Below are 21,080 nucleotides of genomic sequence, written 5' to 3' on the forward strand. Positions count from 1 at the left end.
GCCGGGTTTGCCTGCTCTTGGCCGCCGCCGCCACAGCCGCGCGAGTCGGACAGCCGTGAGGGCTTCAGGGGAAACCAGGTCACCGGTTCGCAGACGCGTCGCGGAGCAGGCGCCCCGGGCCCGGAGTAAGACAGCGTCCGGGGAGCGGGCCGGGGCGGGCCGGGCACGCGGGGGACCCGGAGAGGCGGGGACTCTGGTGCCCCAGACACACTCGCTTCCTACGCCTATAAAAGTGGAGGGACCCGGGAGGCGCGGCGCGGCCCTGGCTACGGCCGCCTCTCTTCGCCCAAGGAGTTGACATTTTGCAGGACTCGCGCGACGCCCAGTCGCCGGCGCTCCCCGGGACCCCGCCGCCGGGAGGAGGGGGCGGAGGAGGGTGGAGACTGCGGGGCTTGGCCAAGGAAGGCGCACATCCTCGGGCGGGCGGCCGTGACGCGGCGGGGATTAACTTTGCATGAATAATGTGAGTGCGCTTGGAAAAGAGACCTCCTGCTCCGCGGGCTCGGGGCAAGAGCCCGCAGGCTACCTTCCCCGGGCAGGGGCGCTCAACCCAACCGGCTTCAGGGCACTGGTAATTTGGCTAGAGGACCGCGCGGAGGCAGCGGGGTGAGGGGAGGAGGGGGCGACAGTTCCAACTGTCCACAGGGTGGGCGGGATGGTGACGGAGTGTCGCAAGAACCCGGAGGGGTGCGGGCGGCTAAGCCGAGCGCGCGCGGGCGGGCGGGCGGGCGGGCGTGGGTGGTGGGGGTGTCATCAGCCTGATTACCTGCCTCCGCGGGGCTTCTGCGCCCCGGATCTGGGAGGAGGTGCCCTCTTGTGTTCGGGCACCGCGGGGCGGCAGGCTGGGAGCTACGGCGTGGACAGTGGTGGAACAGGGTGGCCGGGCTCTGTTCCAGTCGCAGCGGCTCTGTTCCTCAAACCCCAAGCCCAGCTGTTGACATGTTCCTTGTGAAATGGAGTTTGGCATCCTCAGCGCCGAACCCAGTGGAAGTTTCCATGATGAGGAAGTTGTGTGACATGGGGGTTCGGAAAAGGTTGGCAGACCGGGGGGGAGGGTTAAAGGGACTGTGGGTCTCCCATCCCCCCTTTTTCGCCTGCCCCGGAACTCCGGGGCTTGGAAAGGAGAATTATCCTGAATGTTGGCGTGCGCTGTGGCCGGTGCCTGGCGACTGGGCTTCTCTCCGCCTCCTGGGGACTCGGCGGGGATTTCGCTAGCCTCCTGGGTCGCGCTCCTTCGCTTTGCTTCTCTTGGCGCAGCATCTTCCTCTGGGTCGCCTCGAGTTGGTTGTGATACCAGCTGTGCCAGCTGTGTGACCTCCACCCCCTCAGAGAAGGACTTATTTGCGGGAATTTTCATTCTTAGTGGATTTTGCCCTTCTTAGCGGCAGTTGTCACTTTGGGGGAGGATTTCCCAATGACCATTGTGGGATTATTATTAGTGCTAATTCTTAAGCCTTCTTATTTATTTTAAGGAGGGGGAGGGAGGAAATGAGATGAGGTTTTTTTGTTTTGTTTTGTTTTTTTTAAGGTTAAATGTACAAGTTTCCCCAAATGGAAAATTTTAAAAGAAGGATCTAGAAGCATAACAATTCATAAAGTGAAGCAAAGAAAGGAAAGAGTTTGCCTGAACAGCCAAGTTCAGATTCTCCGTTCTCCTTTCTCCACATAAATTTAGAATTTTTGAAGATTCAAACACTGTGTAATCAGTAAATATACTTGAAATACGTTCTTCCTCAGCACGTTATTGGTCTTGGGTACTAGTGAGATTCAGGTTTAAAGACCTGTTTGGAAGTTCAAGAAATTAAGCATTCCTTGCACAGTGTATTAATATCAAGCACAGCAGTTTACATAATGATAAATGTATTAGGTAATGTAGACCTATTGGGCAATCGTCACATTATTTGGCCTTAGTTTAGCATGCTTATTTAAATTGTAAGAATGTATAGCATGCACTGCACTGCAAAGAAGTAAGAATTGCATTTTAGTATACGCGTTCATGATTCATTCTGAGTATTCAGTGACTGACCTGCTCCCCAATTCACTTCTGCTTAATTCTTTCTAATTCTGAAATCAGTCAGAGGCTAGGAAACAATGAAAAACGTGTTTCAGTGCAAAGTATTTTAAGCAGTTGATGTTTTTAGGATGTTTCATGCCAGGTGGCTAAATGTTTTAATTGAGACAAGCAGAAATTCAGTACCAAGTGATTTGTTTGGAGTATTTTATACAAAGACATTGGCGAACGTTCATTTATTATTTGTCCATGTTAAAGAAATATAGAATCTATTTTTACCTAATCTCAGAGGTTTATTATATATTGGAAATGAGACCATCTGCTAGTAAATACAATTTGGGTTTATTTTATAGCTGGTGAATGTAAATAATACTGAGTATAGCTACAGAACTGTTTTCTTAAAGTGGAATAATTCCTGTTGGCATTGTAATGCAAAGGTATACTTTTATTGACATTGGAATATTGTTACATAAAGCAACTGACATTACGAAGAGGAGTGAATATTCCATGTCTCTCATTTCAGTTTCTTCATAGTAAATTCTGCCATAATTAGAGATGAATTAAGACAACTTCTTTTTAATCCATTATCTTTGGGAAAGGTGATTTCTTAAAATTGCCTTAAGAGCACAGAAAGTTGTGGATTCCCTTCCTTTCCTTTTTTTTTTTTTTTTTTTGCTGTTGTTTAAAGTATGAGTTGTGCGGAGCCACAAATGGTATTGCATGTTTCTTTTTTTAGTAAGCCCATCTTTTTTATGGAAATCAGAGTAAAGGTGATTGGTTTCTTCAGTCGGTCTTCTCATTCTAGTGTAAGATTATGTGTCACCTTCTTAGAAAGCCCTTCGCTGACCACTTGAGCAAAGGCGGTCCCTCATTCCTTTTCAGACCCATCACACTGGTATTTCTGTTTGTTTGTTTTGTTTTTCTTTTTCTTTCCTTGATTGCATTTGCAGTTTCAGTTGTTCATTTCAATTGATGCTTGCTGATCACCTGTCTCCTTGCCTAGAATATAGAATCCATGAGCACAGAACTCTTGACTGCCTCACTCACTCTTATTTTCCAGCATCTAGAACAATACTTGGCACGCAGTAGGTGCTGGATAAATCTTTGGTGAATAAATGAATGATTGTGCCCAAATATTATGCTCTCAAAAACGCCTGACTACGCATCCTAAGTGGGTGCCAGTTGGGCATGCCAAGATCTATTTTGTGGGTGTGTGTATGTGTGTGTTGCACACATGCCATGCTTTTATGGTTCACTCTTTATTTTTCTCTCTCTCTCTTTCTTTTTGAAATAAAAGCTGGCCTTCCATTCTGTGTAGTGACAATGCAAAGAGTTATTTCTGTGAGTTCCTCCTAAGGACATTTGCCTTGAATACATGGAAATCTTCAGCAGCAGAATTTTTCTGACATGTTACCTTGATCCCTGGAAGACATTGACCTTCAACTCCCTGAATTTCGGCAGAATCTTTATGAGTTCCAGAAGCATTGCAAGTGCTGAGAGTGAAATTCCAGGGACTAGACTTCACTGGGTGATAGCAGTGTCCTCTCATTCAGCAGGTCCTGGCAGTGCCTCTGACAATGGCAGCCCTAAGTGGACCGACCAGTGCATGCTGGTACAATTTGGGCTGCAAAAATGGTGGTTGGTGAGGGGGCAAAATGCAATGGTCAGGATCCAACACAAGATAGAAATAAATAGGCCTTGGTGATAGATTTGAAAATAACCTGATAGTTATCGTATGTTATTAGTTAAGTCAGCCTCTTTTTGGCCCCTTTTGTCGCTTCATAAAAGTATTCTGAACCAAATGATCGTGGGAAATACTGCGTTATCTGAGTTTTCAAGTGACCAGAGCATAATATCAAAGGAGTTATCTTCAAATTAGTTATTCACGGAAGTTCTTGCCAATTGAAAGCAAAAGGAAATTATAATTGAAGATTATGGTGATTTGTTTTTGTGTCTAAAGTATCAACGTTCATAAGTGTGTCTGAGTAAATGCATAGTAACAATTTCACAAAATAAGACTGTTAAGAATGGGAGGGGAAGAAAGATCATAATCTTGTAGAGGAGGGAAGATAAATAAACTACAATCCTAAGTGCTTACTGCTTTAGAGTATTTAATTTGGCTCTGAGCTTCTTAGTAGTAGCCAAGTTAACAGAGAAAAGGGGGTCTGGAGGTGGCATGCATTAAACTTGTAAGGATGACACATGTAGAGTGCTTGCCATGGTGCTTGCCAACTAGTATATACTCATATGAAATATCGAATTATATCATGGATAATACTTGAAATTCAATTCTACATAAAATAAAGTCAGGTTCTTTATATGGTCCTGTCTTTTACCAACTCTGGAATGGAAAAAAAAATGCAGAAGACATAATGATGAAAAGTAACCCAGAACGTTTGTTGTTGGGGGCCTGAGCTACTATGGCCTGTCAGTGGAGATTCTGGTGACGAATCCCAATGCAGAAATAAAGCTCAGGAAACCTAGAGGAATGAGTGGTTACCACACTCTGTAAGCTAATTTTCCCAAATATCCAGTGTCTCAGCCAACTTTTGATTAGAGCAATTTGAGAGGACAGGACAACGTGGTACTTGAAAATGACCCTATGGCCATAAACACCCCTGAACTTGTCGCCCCTGATGCTTTGGGCTTTAGTCTGTATAGCTCTTATCACCTGCAGGGCTGTTTGTTTTCTTTTCTGTTCCCACCTCTAAGTTGTGATGAGGCACGATGCATGGGTTTATTGATCTTTGACTCCCCATAGCCTAGCAAACAGCTTGGTACGTGGCACAGGTGAAACACTGTTGGAAGAATGAATGGAAGGGTAGAAAGGGCAGTGCTTCTGTTTCCCTTCTGGGTTAGTATTAAGTGTCATATTTGGACATGGATTTGTCCAGAGTGAACGTTTGCTGCCTACATTGCATCATATGTCCAGATCACAGCTGTCTGTTTTGCTTGGAGGTCTTGTTCTAGTGTCAAAGCGGGTTGAGCAATGGATGGCAAGTTAACTCCTTGCTTTATTTAAAGTCATTTTGATTCTTTGATTTGATTCCTCATTCAGTCTACAAATATTTATGTATCTACTGTGTACCTGGCCCTGCTAGCCATTTTTCAGTTCAACATGCAGCCCAGTGACCTATGAGACAACATATTAATACAAAAGGATTCTGAAATTGTCTCCATTGTGATGAGATGGATATACCTATTGGAGTCTCTCATATGGCCCCTAAAAATGGTTATTTTGTATCTGAGGAGGAGATTGTGATTTCTATAGCCCATGTATATTAATGTAAATTTCAGTGAGATTCACTCAAGAATCTCTTGTATCCAAGTAGTAGGGAAGTTGAATATATTTAGACCGGTGAGTTTCTGATTTAAAATGTTCACTCTCCAATTTAAGTTCCCAAACTTGTTAGTCAATTTTGGCATTTAAACAAGTGGGGGGAGTATCCAAATCACTGAGTCACAAGTCATATATTTCCATATCTTCCTCTCAGGAACCTAGCCAACTGACAGCTAGAATAGTGATCTATGCCCAATGCTAATGTTGTTTGGTCCCTACTGTCCTAATTTCAAAGGGCTTTGAAGTCTTTATGTACTGGCAGCTCTTCTTGTGCAGCACTATTTTTTATTGAGTTGAGAAACTGAGTTCTGCTGTGAACTTGAGGATCTTTTCCAAATAGCAAATCAGGGGAGTCTGGAATTAGGACCTAGGAACCTTGACTGTCCTGAGAACCGTATTGTAGCTTTTCCATCATGACAGTCAGTCCTAACAAAGTGATATACTCCCGGGAGGGTGTTTCTGATAGATGTAGATGTGCTTGATAATAGGGCTCATCTCCCTTGCCTCAGACACATTAAATTTGCACAGAAGGCAGATCTACCTGTAGCAACCCAGAATACCTGCATTTGAGGCTTTTGCAAGAAGATAATCTGTGATAATCTTGTACTGTCTGCTGGTCAGTGATTACCAGCAATTAAATGATATTGGTATAGTGGTTTAAATCTTTTTTTTTTTTCTTATTATTTTTTTTTTTTTTGCGACAGAGTCTTGCTCTGTCTCCAGGCTGGAGTACAGTGGTGCAACCTAGGCTCACTGCAACCTCCACCTCCTAGGTTCAAGGGATTCTCGTGCCTTAGCCTCCTGAGTAGCCGGGGTTACAGGCACATGCCACCACACCCAGCTAATTTTTGTAACTTTAGTAGGGACAGGGTTTCACCGTGTTGGCCAGGATAGTATCAATCTCCTGACCTCATGATCTGCCCACCTCAGCCTCCCAAAGTGCTGGGATTGCAGGCATGAGCCACCACTAAAATCATTCAGTTGATTTTATTGATTGACCAACATCCATCAATATGTTTAAAATTATTCTAAGATCGATATTTTTATTTAAAAAACCTTTTATGGCAAAATAATTTAAAGGAACTTAATGAAAACCCTTTGTGATATCATCTTACCAGTTTATGTGCTAAAAGCAAACAGTTATTTGCTATTTGTCAGACAGTGCCTGCTGTCTATTAAAGCTATTTTTGCAGTTTCTACTCCTTCATGTAAGACAGTGAAAGATCTTGAAGTATTTTTTCAGCAGTTGAGAAATATTGAATTGTATTGAATAGCTTATTTTATTCTAGTTATTTGAAAATTACTGAACAATGGACAATGTGCAAATCATTGACATCTGTTTCACATCTTCTGGGACAATCGTGATTTAGAGATAAAAGAAAAAAAAACAGAAGACAAATTCATGGTCTAGCTTGTCACAATGAAGACGCTTGTGGTTTATGTATCTCAGCTCACGTTTGTCTTGCTGGTCTGCATGTTTTATCCAATTTTTATTTTTCCTAATCCTATTTTAACAAATACTATCTATAATTTATTCCTTATCATATGCACACGTGCACAAACACCTAAATACATACGTGTGTCTGTGTTCTAAGAGTGGACTGCAGACGAGGCACATATAATCAGGAAAGGACTGGTCTGGACTGAGTTGCTCAGTCAACTTCCTACTTCCAAAAGAGGGTCTTCAGGGAGTCATGGCTTCTCTTCTGTGATCAAGAATTTAGGCATTTATAAGAAAGTCATGAGTAACAAGTTTATCAACACAAAAGTGTGGACAAAGGAATGTAGACTGAAAACAGACACGTTTTCTTTATTTGGGAATATACTTACTTGACTCCTCTGGAGGTTCAGGAATGTTTGTGATGAGGAAGGTTGAGAAGATAGTCATGGTGTTAGTAGCATAATATATGATCCTGACATTCAGGAACCTGTTGAGTATTCTGACTCTTGTGACATGTTGTTCGTTGGTTCTCAAGATGGTTCAGATATGCTTTTTCCCTTTACCATTTGTTTCTCTTGGGACTCTGTTTTTTCTGATTTCATCAATGTCTACACAAAGCAGGTGCTCAGAAAAGAATGATTGATGATAACAATCATAACGTTTCTTGGGCTTGGTCATCTTTTTTCACATTTCTGTCTTACAGGCATAAATGTCTTAACGACTGGCATGTCCATACGTGCAGCATCTGTCTCTGTGACAAGTGTGTGTCATGTTCTCACATACAGTGGAAAAGGCACTGCTTGTCTCTGGCTTCTGCTGTGATTCCCATGCTCAGCTTCTAAATCACAGTGAGAAATGCTACAGTCACCCTGATGTCCCAAGCCACAAACCCTGTCCTTGTTTTCAGTCCCTTCTACTTGCTTCTGAATATGTTGGCAGATCCTGGTCTTATATTACTTTTTACTTCTTTTACTACTGTATTTGTTTATTTTACTCTAGGCTCAATTATGTTTGGGAAATCTTGAGTTTGAAAAGTTGTAAAAGTTTCCAGAGCCTATTTTTATGCTAGCATGCATGATAAATGTCCAAGAAAGGGGAGAGCAGGTAGCAAAATTCATTTGATCACTATTTCCTTTGTGTGTGTGTGTGTGTGTGTGTTCGTGTATGTGTGTGTCTAAAACCTTTAATGGCAAAAGTTCAGCACAATAGGTTGTGAGAAACAGTTCACTATGTCACACTTTTTAAAAATCAGGCTCATATGTTTTAACCTTTTAATGCATTTCATAAAAAGTGATAAATGAGCAGTATCTAACACCACAGCGGAACATTTTTGCTTTTTCTCACTCACACACACACACACACACACACACCCCTAGCAACTTGTATACAACACTGGTTAAAACTGCCTATTGTTGAAGTGTTTTGCAAGAATGTGAAAGTCCTGCTAAATTTCTGTACCTTTGAAAACATTATAATCATAATCTTTCCTTGACTTACTTTCTGCTGTTTAAGTGTATTAATTTATATAAGCTGGAGAATGGTTTATTTCTGCTGTATTTCTGTTTACTTTTAAAATTTTACCTAGGCTTCACTGTCACTTCTGCTATACTTCCAACATCTGGAGATCTAGAATAAAGTATTTATATCTGAATTGTAGCTACAACAGGGAATAGAATAAGGTTGTTTAGTCTTGTGTTATTTTTCTTTTTTTTTAAAAAAAAAAAAAACCAAGGAAACCTTACACAGAAAATATTTTTGGAAACAAGTTAAGTTATGACTACGTAGATGAAACCTATAAATTTGTCCTGTAATGTATCAGTTATAAGGGATTTGAAAAGCATCTCATCCTCCTTGAGGCCTTGTGAAAAAAAAATCCTAGGCCTCTGGCATATTAAACTATCTCACATTCTATGGGTTAATAAACATAAGGTATTGCTAAAGTGAAGGTATGCTCTAGAATGTGCTGCACATGCATTCATGTATTATTGATTAAGAATATGTGTTTTGATTTGTCTTTATTGAAGTTGACACAAAAATCAAGCCTTAGAATAAGTAATTTTTTTCTTCTGGAGTCTGTCCACTGGTCACAAATGCATGGGACATCTGCCAGGTGCCAGACACAATGGGAGAGCGTTTAAAAATCCTTGTTATATGGATGAGATGCCCAGAGTCTTCTGGGGGCAATCTGCAGGAGGAGATTTAGTGTAGACTAGTGTTCCTCAGCAGAGGTACTATTTACATTTTGAACCTGGTAATTCCTCTGCCCTCTTGGTATTTGGGGCCAGATAATCCTTTGCTGTGGAGGGCTGTCCTATGTAATACAGGATGTTGAGCAGCATTGCTGGCTTCTACCCACTAGATGCCAATAGCTCCCCCAACCCTCCAGTTGTGACCGTCAAAAATGTCTCCAGATATTGTCAGACATCTACTGGGAGGCAAAACTGCCCCTGTTGAGAGCAACTGGTGTAGAGGTTCGGAACTGGGGCCGTGGAGTGGGAAATATGGGATTTGTATGCTGGTTTCACCTGGCTTCATTGCATGTGTTCAGTTTCCTCATCTATAATATGTGGAGATTAAATGAAATAATGTAGTGCTTGACTCACAGTCAAGTATTTCTAAATATTAGCTATCTATAGTAGTGGTAGCATTAATACTTTAGTAGGCAATTAAAATATTCATAAGTCCAATGACATAGTTAAGTATAACGTACATTGTGGGAGCCCATGGGGCGGGATGACTCTACGCAGAAATAAATACGATATGTATATGAAGTGAAAGTAAAAGTATGAAGCATTTGGAAAATTGTTAGGAGCCCAGCCTGACTCACGTGCAAAGGACTATAAATGAGGCCATGGGAGCAGGCAGGAGCCAGATGGCGAGGACTTTCCTGGACACAATAAGGAAGACTGACTTTGTCTTGGTAGCTTGAAGAGACTTAGTGTTCAGCAGATCAGATTTTTATTTTAAAAGAGTTTTTTGGGATAGGTCTTGAGTGGGAGAGACACTGGAGGTGATGAGCCCAGTTAGAGACTCTTAGAATAGTCCAGTGAGAGATGATGCCTGCTGGAGCCGAGGCAGTTATATATTGCTGTGATGTCTTTGGGAACAGATTTCACTTTCTCCGAGATGTGGCAAAATTTTTCTAATTTAATTCCAATAATGAATATTTTTAGCAAGCTAGCTCTACATTTGGGGGAATTTCAAGTTTAATTTGAAAGCAGATTACATGATAGATTCTCTTTAAAATGTTTTCAAGTGAAGCTTAAAGACCATCTCACAGCCTATTCATAGTTGAATATTACTTCAAGGGTTTCTCTGCCATTGTATGTACATGCCTATAGCTCCTCTGACAGAAACGTATTTCTATATGACTACATTGAAATGTCGTTGATGTTGTCGTGTTGAGATTCATTATTTAGTGTGAAGTGTTTCAGTATTTAATGTTAAGTGATTTTCTAACTGATGAGCATTTTATTTCTTTAATGATCAATATTAGAAATGGGTGAAGACAATGAATGAATGAATGAATGCAGGAATGGGTGGCATTATGGAAATACCACCTAATTAAGAATAAAAATATTTTGGACAAGTCTCTTGGCTTATCTGAGCTTTAATTTTTAGTCATAAAATGACACTTGTAGGTATATTAGATAATCCCAAAGTTATCTTTAGCCTAGGGGTTGGCAAACATTGTCTATAACAGGCTATATCATAAATATTTTAAGCTTTTCAGGACACACAGTCTCTGTTGAAACTCTCAAGTCTGCCATTGTAGTATAAAAACAGACATAGACAATATGTGAACAAATGGTGTGACTGTCTACCAATAAAATTTTATTTACAAAACAGGCGATGAGCTCTAATTTATTAACCCCTGGTAGCCCAACACTGTCTAATAGAAATAGAACATGAGCCATATATGTAGTTTAAAATTCCTCTAGTAGCCACATTATAGATAAGTAAAAAGCAACCACTAAGGTTAATACTATATTTATATAATACAGTAAAAAATTTTTATACTATATTTATATTATATTTTTATTTATACTATATTTTATACTATATATAGTATATATATTTATTTATACTATATTTTATAATATATTTATATAGTATATTACTATATTTATATAATATAGTAAATAATACTATATGTAATATAATAAAATATAGTATAAGTTCAATACTATATTTTATTTTACCTAATATATTTAGATTATTAACATGTAATCAATTTAAAAATATTAAGAATATATTTTACCTTTTAAGAAGCTTTTGATATCTGGTGTGTATTTTACACTTGTAGCACATCTTAATAGCCATTTATGGCTAGTAGCTACTGTAATTTGATGACAGTACTCTAGAGTTAAAACTCTGGGATTCTATCAAATTCCATGAAAAAGTAAACTCTATCATTAACTCAAGTGATTGAGACGTTTTCTTTTTTTGTCAGATATATTGGTTAGTAAAACACCATCTACACGCAAAAATAAAATAAAAAATGCACAGTAGCTTAAACAAATGGAAGTTTATTTTTCGCTCATGTGAGTTGAAAATTGCTGTTCCTGATTGATTGATGGCTCTGCTCCACAGTGACTCAGGGGTTCCTCTGGTCTTGGGCTCCTCCATCTTCAGGACATGGCTCCAAGATCATGGGCTCATTGCATCAGACCACTGAAAGGGGAACCAGAAAGTGAAGAGTACGCTGGCTTCTTAACCACCTTGGCTTGGAGGAAACACATAATCACTTTGCTGACATTCCCTTGGTGAGAACAAATCACACGTCCCCTACCTAAATGAAGTGGGATGGGACGGGAAATAGAGTTCCCACCGGGAAGCTGCTTTTCAGCGATGTCTCTGTACTGTGGAAAGGGGAGCAATAATTTGGTGAGCAGTGAGTTGTCATTGCCACATTATGCTACTATGTTTTAATTCAATGAGGTAACTAAGTTCTACTTGTTGTGCCATACCACCCTCTTATCTGACCTAATTCTGTTTCCTTACTTCCTTCTCACCCTTATGGGGTCATCTTTAACCTTGCTAGACCTGGTTTTACCTTTTTGTCTTTGACCATCATTTTTATTTCCTTGATAAATCTATGTGGTTCATACTACGCAAAGAGTGTTGGGAACTTGCCTATGAATCCTCATATCATTATCAGCACATTATTAACATGCTTTTGTGTTTCTTAAAGAGAGCTAAAATTTAAAATAGAGATGTCAGAAAGCAAAGGCCAGACCTGATTCTTGGTATGTTGACAGAGGTACTGAAGCCATTTTTCATGGAAAATTTTTTAAGAGTTTTAGATTATTTAAATAAATGACTCTACATAATACCTTGACTTGAAAATACCAATTTTCCTAATATTTAACCTAGTATTTACTCTATAATTTCTTACTATAATGGGACACACACTTTTCTAATCCAAAAGAATGTTTGCTTGTTTTCTTTCCAAATTACAAGTGTGTTTTATGAAATACTCAGCCAGGTCTATAGAAATGAAAGAAATATGAGGGACATGAATAATAAAAGTGAGGTAAGTCAAAAGAACAAAGAAAATCTTTTCTTCTAACTATGCATATTTTACCTTTTTGAAAACATTATTATTTTATTATTATTAAAATATTTTAAGAAGTAAGACACAAAGGACACATGCATTTTAGATTATGAAGAAATAACACTAACCAATGATAAGAAGTATCATGCTAAGAACATATAAAAGAAAAATAAGTAGTATGTGTCTTTCTATTTGACTGGATAAGGCTGTCTTCTACTTCACACGCCTATTTCTGATTTTAAATATTTTTTATAAGTAAAACTTGCAGTATTAAGAAGTTAACTCTGATAATGTCGCTGAGGTACAGAATCTAGCCAACTATTGATCTCCCATAATAGGTGAGAAATAATGCTCTCAATCCCAAGTGTATTTGTGGTCTGTGATTAAGGTCTCTAGGACTCAGCATATCCCACAGCAGTGGGCTCCAATTATGTCCTATTTCAATGCCCTGTCACAGAGCAGGGAAGAGAAACCCCCTTCTCTTATTGGCTGAGTGTATTATGAGAGGGTGGAAGCTGGGGGTCCTGGGTCCTGGATTGGTTGGGAGCAAGGACATTGGAGAGAGCGAGCGAGCGAGCGAGAGAGAGAGAGATCAGGAAGTGGTGTTGAAGGGAAGGGTGGGCATCTACACCTGCATCGAAAGGCAGACTGAGTTGGATACCTGGTTTTGCCACCTTCCAGCTGTGGTCTCTGGCAAGTTTAATCTCTTTGAACTTCAATCACTCTATCTGTGCAACGGAAATAATGTTGGTATTTACTTCACAGCACTGTGGAAGAAATTACATGAGATAATGGCTATGAACTGTTTAGCCAGGACATAGTACCTGGTGAGTGCTCGGTACATGGAAAACAATTTTATTACTATTTCATTATTATGGGAGTAGTAAAATTGATTTTGTTGAGTAAATCTGTACCTTGGAGTTATGGAGCATGATTGTCCAAAAGGCAGGAAATCAAAGAGAAAGACCCAGAAGTCAGACTCCAAATTTACTCGATCATTTTGCATGAGTTATTCTTTATTTAGTTTTAAATTATCTGTTTATTGATAACAATCTCTGTTTTATAGATGACCTAGTATTTTTCAGCTTCAAAGATGTGTGTTCTGTGGTCAATTGTCCAAGTTAATGATCCTCAGGGTTTGCAAAAGGTAAAAATAATAGGCACTCAGTTACCTGCTCAGGATTCCAGCCTGCTCAGGATTCCCTTGTTCTTGGTTTTTTTTTTTTAACGGTCCATATTCAAACTTTTGTTCCTTGGAGTCCAATGCATATTTTCCCCCACTTATGTTTCAGTCTGACTTCCCAATATCCTTTATTCAAGGAGCTCCTGAAATCCTGCCCTGATTAATTAGAATTGAGATTAAAATTCTCTCTGGTTCTGCCCCACTGAAACATGCCATTCCAATGACAGCTTCCCTCAACCCTTTGTCCACAGATAATATTACATGTTTAGTCACTTGCTATATATCTATATTTCTTCACTGTTCAGTGTCCACACCCCTTATTTTTCAATGAGATATTTCTTTGCTAGATTTTAAGTTCTAAGAGGGCAAGGACTGTGTGTTAAACAAGTTCAGTGCAGGTTAGAAGGCAAGCCCAGCAGGTAGGTGCTGAGTAATACTTTCCTGATGTTTTGACCAATCACATGTAAGCTCTTTTCATATAATTAGGATGAATCTAATTTTAAAATGAGCAACCGCGTGTCCTCAGATGAACCAGAATATACACTTACAAGGTCCTGCTGTCCTGCATTATAAATAAGGGAATAGGTTGTCCTGCAAAAAAGCTCTACTGTTGTTGTTGTTTTTTTTCTGTAAACAAAAAGAAAAAAGAAACCCATCCACACACATAAGAACTGAGATAGAAGATCTTCTCGATTCTTCAACTAAGTTGGGAAGAATTCATGGTCCCAAAGTGGATGTTCTCTGCAAAAATGAGACCTAGCAAAAATCCACAATCTGATGATTTGTAAGGAAACTTGCTTAAGAATGGCTTATGGCAAAAAGACCCGGAGCTTGGCGGCCTGATTCTTCAACTTGTATGACAGCAATAACTTCCTTAGGTGACAGGTTCAAATTTCTGCAGGGATGATATTGTGAGACTGTTCAGAAAGTGTCACGCTCCATCACTTTTTAAATTTTCTTTTCACTAATAGAAGGAACCCCTTGGACACAGAGCTCCTGTGGCAGCTTTCACAGTGCCTAGCTTTCTTGTGACCTTTTATTTCTTAAGATTTTTAGTATCTCAGAATTCCGTTACATGGAAGATGAGTGATTGGATGTTGCCCAGAAGGGATTTTATTATACAATTCATTTCTCTTCATTGTCTAACAGTGTTTTGAAATAACTGTTTCATTTTGGCTCTTTTGTGATTTTAAATCCCCACCAGCAATTGGTTCAAGTTTCATTTGACCCATGGCAGTTGTCACTCTTCATCTTTGCCTCTTCTGAGAATTACAGTAAGAGTCTCTTCTTGGAGTCAAGTGTTGTTACTCATTAGAGTTCTTGTACAAGTTTGACTTTAGTGGCATTGGCCCTAATAAGGAGTATGTTTGTGCTCCGGAGTCATTTGATCCCTGCCATCCTTGAGCGAAATATGGGGTTTTGCTTCTTCTGACAATGGGAGAGAATGAAATGTTCCCAAAGTTGTATTTCTAATGGTCTGAAAGAAGTGGGTCCTCTGAGGATTCTGTGCCCAGGACTTTGGGGATGGAAAAATTGGCCAATCTCTAGTAATCCTGAGGCCCCTCCTAAGGGAAGGGATACTGTTGACCCAGAGAGCTCTTACATCAGAGGAACCTGAGGATCACATGCTTTCCAGTCCAATATTCTTTCAAAAGACTGGCCATCAGTTTGGGCTCCCCAAAAGCAAACTCTGAGATGAAAATTCACGTGCAAGTGATTTTTGGGGAGAGATAAACAAAGTACCAGTAGGAAATTGAGCAAGAGCCAGGAAGGGACAGCAGCCAGTAAAGTGGGCGTTATCAAATCAGTTAAGCACTGTGGGCACCTGGAGCTTAGTCACACTGGGGGACTCTTAATACCGCATGGGATACTCGTCTCATGGTTGACCCATCCTAGAGGCAAGGAAGTAGGTATTTATTCACTGAAATCTGTCAGGCATTTGTTGGGGACTGCCTCCAGAGGCAAATGATTCCCTGTCATTTCAGGACTATCACTTGGGCAGCCAAGAGCAATCCTCCAGGCAAAGGAATGCAGGTGTTGGCAGTCAGAAGACAAGGTCGTGGACACTGAAGTGGTGCCATGGGATTATAGTCAAGGCACCAGCAGCATCTACCAGCAGGGCAGCCTGTAACCCCCACTTCCACCTGAGGATTGTTGGCCTCATTTAGACTTTTGCATGGTTCTCATGAGGGGCAGACTGCTTTTAGCTGGAACACTAAGCCGACCACCCCAGCAGTTGATTTGGGATCTACTAAAGAGGGATCCCTTGAAACAGGAGTCACAGCCAGATCTCCCACTGCCTTCCTCAGCCCCATCATCTTTCTCCCATACTGTCTTCATTCTCTAAGACCTTACTTTCCACCTGAGACAGCTTACTGGTCATGGTGAGTGCATGCTCTCCTAATAGCCTCTGTTCTTGTCTTTACCATGCCCCTTGTTCTCCTGGAGCAAAGTTTCTCAGCCTCAGAACTGTTGACATTTTAGAGCACATAATTTGTTGGGGACGGGGGGACTGCCATGTGCATTATAGGATATTTTAGGATTTTTTTCCTTTTTCTTTTTTTGAGACGGAGTCTTGCTCTGTCACCCAGGCTAGAGTGCAGTGGCGCGATCTCCGCTCACTGCAAGCTCCGCCTCCCGGGTTCACGCCATTCTCCTGCCTCAGCCTCCTGAGTAGCTGGGACTACAAATGCCTGCCACCACGCCTGGCTAATTTTTTTTTGTATTTTTAGTAGAGATGGGGTTTCATCGTGTTAGCCAGGATGGTCTCGATCTCCTGACCTCATGATCCGCCCACCTCGGCCTCCCAAAGTGCTGGGATTACAGGTGTGAGCCACCGCGCCCGGCTGGATTATAGGATATTTAGCAGCAATTCTGGCTTCTTACTGGCTCTCATTAGCACTGCTCCCCCCATCCCCTGCCACAGTTAGGACAATCAAAAATTTCTCTAGACATTGCCTAGTGTCCTCTTGGGGGCAAAATTATCCCTGTTGGAAACCACTGTTTAGACTTTAGTTCTAAGGCTTAATCTCTCCCCACCCGCTAAGCTTTTCATCAGTTATAGCTGCTCTTTCGTCCTGATGCTCTTCGTGCTCATGGTGTTGGGGGAGAGATTTCCAAATCCGGAAAATTGGAACATTTTCTCCAGTTGATTCTGACACACCTCCTGCTCCATGGGCCAATATTCTCCACCCAGAAATCAGGAATCATGGACCTACACTTGCTCTCTCTCTCTCACTGCCTCTTCCTGTCCTTCTCCCCTCTTTTCCTCTCTCTCCTCTCATTTTTCTTTTCCTAACTATTTTCCCCATCTGCATGCACTGTAAACAACTCTAATTTGGAGAATTCCACTTTTCACCTCCGCCTCCTTTTTAAAGGTTTCTGCTCAGTACAATAAAGCGAATATTGTTATGGCAAATTAGCTAATAAAGTATATAGTAAGATGTAACATGTTATTTTTAAAATTATGTTCATCCGTTCATTCTTTTGTTATAAAATATTTATTCAGCACCAAATATGTGCCAGATGCATGCTTGGGTGCAGTAGTGGACAATATATTCCCTGCCCCTCCAGATACATACAAAAAATGATGACATAAAAGAAAGCTTCCTCAAAACTAAAAATATTTTTATTTAATCAATATATGCATACTCCAAAATCTGGAGACTGAAAGTACAAAAACCCAGTATTATACCAGAAACAGTTACAATGACTGGCTCAACATTTCCTAGTTTGGTAATTCTAACTATATCGTTTAGAATTATGAAATGATGCTTTGAATGATAGGATTTACTTCTTCACATTAAGGTATATTTTTAGGAACACAGACCATTTTGACAAGTGAATTTCACAGTTTAAGTTCCTTAAATAAAATGTTAATACATATTCCACATTCTTGGTTTGGATCCTCTTTTGCTGGTTTTCTGTAACCCGTTTCTGCTTTGCCTGGTCTAGTAGCTGTCCATGTATTCAGATAATCCACTCCTAAGTAGCTTCCAAGCAATCAGAAACAGGATTGCATCGCTTGTACTTTTTTGCATGGGTGTAGGTTATGGAGAAAGGCAATTGGATAAAGATCACAGAGAAGAAGATTATGATGGTGCCGATGTGACTGAGAGATCTACTGACCGCATGTTGCCTTCTTTTGCTGCCTTCTGTGTGCTGTACATATCCCGTGTTAGGACCCTTGTTTTGGCAGCATTCGCTACAAAGTAGTAGAATGTCCCATGCAGTTATTTCTGTATTTCTGTTAGGTCTGTTCCTCTCGATCTCCTCAGAGTGACTTCCATATCCTCATTTCTCAAGAGTGTGCTGCCCCCAGACCTGCAGGATACACATCGCCAAGAGCTGATTAGAAATATAGAATCTAGAGCCCCAGCCCAGACCTGCTGAACCCTGGATCCGTCTTTAAACAAGGTCCCCAGGGGATTCATATGCACTGGAGTTTGGATTCACTTTGGAGTTTGAGAAGCACTTTTGTTCTCCTCCTACTTTTCTGCTTCTAATTAAGTTTTAAAAATGCAGAAAAGAAACTATAAAAAGATTAATGTGGTAACCCTGTTGTGTGTTGACTAACCCATTACACTTAGTTTATTGTTTTACAAACTTACCTGCCAACACATTAGTGGGCCTTGAATTAACATAATAAGTCACAATCAACAAAAGTTTTAAGTAAAACGGACTAAAATAGAAGAGTTTTAGAGTATATCAAATGTATTTGAAACATTTGTTTCATTCAAAAAATGTGAAAGCACACACACACACACACACACACACACACACACACACACGCCCCTTTATATGTATGTCCTGGATCATGATTGCAAAATGGAATTCTGACTGAGGTTATGGTAAAAAAAAAAAAAAAAATCTTGAAAACCACTACCATAAATACCGATGTCTCTTTATATATATTGTTCAGTGTTCAAATGCACACATTTGATGATGTTTGTTCACATGATTGAGATAATGAGATCATTTTCTTCAGTCGAGATTCCTGAATGAGATGTCCAAATACCAAATAGGAACGTTAAAAATGTCTCAAATGCAAGGCAATAAACAATAAGAATTTTATTTTTTTTCTTAATTTTAGAAAACAATGCTCTATCAGAGAATTTCTCAAAATCCCAACAACCATAGCTTTAATGAAATACTCATCTTATATCAAGAGAAAAACAACAAATGTAGGCTGCCCAAAGGACATTCATTAACTTGAAGGGAATAATAACTTTGAATCCAAAAGAAAGTCACGAAGTTATGGGAGATACAGGATGTTCCCAAACTGGTAGTGTGGTTTTAAGTTTTAACGTCTTTAGAAGCGTAAATGATACAAATTTGCAACTAATTTTTTGGAATTTTAATCATTTACATTTCTTCAACACTCATTTAGCTTTGCGGATTTAAAAAGTTAATTTTTCATTTTAATTTTTTCGTTTCAGTTCCTCTGGAAGATGGCAACCATTGAAACAATACCTTGAAATTCAGAAAGATTATACAAAATTAACAAACCTAAATGAGTACCTAAATTTAGAGAGTAAAACTTTTGTGTTAATTTGTACATTTGTAGCAGTAATCCTTCTGAAGCTATGAACACCCTGTAGAGGGGAAGGAAACCAGGTTGCTCTTCAAGTATGATCTGGGTGAAGCCAAGCCTCAGAGAACCCTTGGAGAGTCGGATTTCACCACTGTGGGAAAGAGTTAGTCCATGGGGTGAAACCAAGGTGCTTTGTGCAGCAGGGTGCTAATGCCAGGCTGAGACACAGTTCCAGGGAAGTGCTTTCGCTCTTGCAGGCAGAACCTGTGCCAGACAATGAGTTGTCTCTGAAAGTGCCTTTGCCCCGGAAGAGCAGCAGCTGGGTGGACCTAGCAGCTCCTTCTGAGCTTCCCAACTGTGCCCTCAGGCCCTTTCCTGTCTTCAGGGCCTCAGATTTTCCTGAAATGATTGTTTACTTGAGAGATTCCTTAGAAAGACCTGAGTGAGTTCTTTAAAGCAGTCTTTTATTAAACATTTTACATATGCTTTTAAGGAACTGTGAACACGTTTTCTTTATTAGCTTTTGTAATCAGGATGTCTGTTATATAGAATCTTTACTTTATTAGACATTAAAAAAAAAATTGATGGTGTCCATATTCTTTAAGGATGATGTGTTTGGGGGGAAATTTTAAAATAATTTGCTTGATAGTGAAGATGAGATACCTGGTGTTCTCACCCAGGTATAAGTGTTAAAGTGTGTGGTTTTGCTCATTTTTAAAAAACCATCATGTTTAATTGTTCCAAAACTAGTCACTAGTGTCATCTTCTTGCTAGTGCATGGCCTTTCAGATTATATATATGTATGTATGTTAACATATATATAATTTTCAAATTACACACATATATACACACATACACAAATTATATAAATATATAGAAAAACAATTCTAACATTGTATATATATTAAGTATGTGTAATTTGAAAATTAGTACAAGAAAGTATATTGAAGATATTACAGATGGTAGCACTTGTAGCAACTTCTTACATTTATTTCTAAATAAGTAAATTATAGTTCTTCAATATTGTGTTTGATCATTGGGATTTTCATAAATTATTTTTATTCTACAAAATAAAATATTAACTTGAATAATATCAAATTATAGCTATTCGTGTTTGTTATAATATATTTTTAGCAATTTTTACTCACTTGAAAAAAATCCTTACTTCATATTTCAGACTCTCACTTTTTGTTGCGTGATGGTTACAGTTGTAGAAAGTAGCACTGTTGGCTTCCAGACTAATTAGAACATGATGAATTTTGAGGCCCATGCCAAATAGAACATTTTGTTTTTAGAACATTAGGTATAGAATGCCACATATTAGTGTGGTAGTTTTCCTTTGTGATTTATCATAGATGTAATGTTCTTTCAATTAAAAAGTGCAGTTCATTGTATTAAGTCATTCTCCTACCTACAGTGTATTGGACAAATTTCATATATACTTTTCAATTAGTAAGAACAGCAAATATTTCAGCAGTCACCAATCTGATACAGGTCCTCACTGTTGAATCAGCTCTGCCTATCTGTAAATGATGTTTGAGGCTTGAACTTTTCGCTGTACTTTCAGTTCCATCATTACCTACGTGTAGCACACGTGGTCTGCAGCAGTCTTCTGAACCATTGAAAAATTAAGGATTTGCTTTTAAATGAACTATCAAAGAATCCTTGCTGGAAGGATTGTGTATTTGAATTGCTGTAGCTGTATTTTGTTTAATTTTGTTTTCCTTACATAGGAAACCTGAACCAGAACAGTAGCCGTTGATTCTACAAATTCTGGTAGACGTATCACAAAGCCTAGGATGGCAAATAGTTTTATGCCAACTCCAGTAGATTTTGGTGAGTGTTAGGGCTGATGTGTTTGGAAGTATTTTTTTTTTTTTTTTTTTTTTTTTTTTTTTTTTTGAGACGGAGTCTCGCTCTGTCGCCCAGCCCAGGCTGGAGTGCAGTGGCGCGATCTCGGCTCACTGCAAGCTCCGCCTCCCGGGTTCATGCCATTCTCCTGCCTCAGCCTCCCG

The 21,080-nt window shown here is 39.7% G+C and overlaps 1 protein-coding gene across 12 annotated transcripts in view; it reads left to right on the forward strand.

Annotated features, from left to right (window-relative positions):
- LOC105488927 (thyroid hormone receptor beta) overlaps nucleotides 1-21,080 on the forward strand; it is a 381,615-nt gene continuing 360,535 nt past the window's right edge. For 3 of the 12 annotated variants that reach the window (XM_071090814.1, XM_071090813.1, XM_011753441.3), the window contains exon 1: nucleotides 449-571. The gene's annotated coding sequence lies outside the window, so the exon portion shown is untranslated. Of the gene's footprint in view, nucleotides 126-358; nucleotides 572-816; nucleotides 1,035-11,097; nucleotides 11,559-21,080 lie in introns of those variants that run through there. The other 9 variants (XM_071090815.1, XM_011753445.2, XM_071090812.1 and 6 more) reach the window with 6 other exon arrangements.

Source organism: Macaca nemestrina, chromosome 2 (assembly GCF_043159975.1).
Source record: "Macaca nemestrina isolate mMacNem1 chromosome 2, mMacNem.hap1, whole genome shotgun sequence".
In the NCBI taxonomy this organism is placed as follows: domain Eukaryota; kingdom Metazoa; phylum Chordata; class Mammalia; order Primates; family Cercopithecidae; genus Macaca; species Macaca nemestrina.